The sequence below is a fragment of the Bidens hawaiensis genome, unplaced genomic scaffold (genome assembly GCF_021521415.1).
Source record: "Bidens hawaiensis isolate Kalapana, Puna unplaced genomic scaffold, B.hawaiensis_p1.1 tig00010420_1, whole genome shotgun sequence".
NCBI lineage: Eukaryota > Viridiplantae > Streptophyta > Magnoliopsida > Asterales > Asteraceae > Bidens > Bidens hawaiensis.
The window spans coordinates 402,421-404,173 of record NW_027491792.1 but is presented as its reverse complement, the minus strand read 5'-3'; positions in this window follow the sequence as shown (position 1 = coordinate 404,173).

Below are 1,753 nucleotides of genomic sequence, written 5' to 3'. Positions count from 1 at the left end.
GCTCCACGTGATACAAATACTTATGTGATGGATATGAGGTCTACTGAAATGGCCACGGAAGAATCATGTTTAATGACGAAAGCAAGCGAATCGGAATCCGAACTGTGGCACAGGAGGATGGGGCACATTCATCTTCGGAAGATGAACCACATTGTCAGGAATGGACTTGTGATGGGCGTTCCCTTGAAAAGTTTTAACTTTGAAGACAAATGCATAGCATGCAAGAAGGGAAAGCAACACAAGAAATCCCATCTCACCAAGAAGGTCAACTCTATTGCCAGTACTCTAGAATTGCTTCACATGGATCTCTTCGATCCCGTATATGCAAAAAGTCTAGGAGGTACTTCTTACTGCTTGGTGATCACTGATGACTACTCGCGATATTCGTGGGTATATTTTCTGAAATCGAAAGATGAGACGGCTCAAATGGTGAAGAATTTGATTACCAAAGTTGAGAACGTCATTGGTAAAACAGTTAAGTTCATCAGGAGTGACAATGGAACGGAGTTCAAGAATTTTGAGATGGAGATCTTCTGCCTTCAGAGAGGGATTGAACACCAATACAGCGCTCCTTATACACCGCAACAAAATGGAGTGGCTGAAAGGAAGAACAGAACGTTAATTGAAGGAGCCAGAACTATGCTGGCTGATTCGAAGCTTCCTGTGGTGTTCTGGGCTGAAGCTGTTGCTACATCCTGTTATGTCCTGAACAGAGTCTTAACGGTTAAGAGGCTTAATAAAACGTGTTACGAGCTTATGCATGGGAGAAAGCCCAATTTGAGTGGTCTTGAACCATCCGGGTCCCCTTGTTCGATTTTGAAGACAAATTCTAAATTTGGTGAAGTAGCCGATGAAGGAATCTTAGTCGGTTATGTTGTTGGGACTCCTAACAGACGTGTCTTCAATACATCGACCAGAAAGGTTGAGGTGGTGTGTAACACCGACATCACAAGTTACCAACCGCCAAAACCAAGCAACGGACCTGCTGAGTTTTTCGACTATGTTAAACTCTTCAAGTCTTTTAACGTACCGTTTTTGGATATTGCTGAAGAAGAAGAGAGAGTTGCAACGAAGATGATCCTTGATGAGGAAGACATTCTATTACAAAGACAGCTGATTGATAAATGTCAACCTTCCTCATCAAACACTATCGGTACCCCTGCTGCCTCGACTGAAGAAGAATTTTTCAATCCATTTCACTCTCAGCATGAAACAACCATTGACGAGCTCTCTTCTAACTTGGAAGACAATTTGCATGTCGGTTCTGTACCAACCATGAGAATTCATAAAGATCACCCTTTGGAGAATGTGATTGGTGATGTGTCCTCCGGTGTACAAACTAGAAGTAGCTTGAATGAGCACACCTGTGTTTATACAAGCATTAAGGAGACAGGAATAATCAATGAATGCCTGTACACCTGCTTTATAAGCCAGATTTAACCGAAGAATTATCAAATGGTTTTAAAGGACAGCTCGTGGGTCGAAGCCATGCAAGAAGAGTTGGCTCAATTCGTGAAGATGGAAGTTTGGACTTTGGTTGAAAAACCAAAGAATGTGCATGCTATAGGCACAAAATGGGTGTTTAAGTGCAAGAGAGATGATAAGGGGATCATTATAAGGAATAAGGCGAGGCTAGTCGTTAAAGGTTTTAATCAACAATAGGGGATTGATTATAATGAAGTGTTCGCTCCTGTCGCCAGGTTGGAAGTCATAAGATTGTTTTTGGCGTTTGCTGCTTATGAAAAGATGAAGG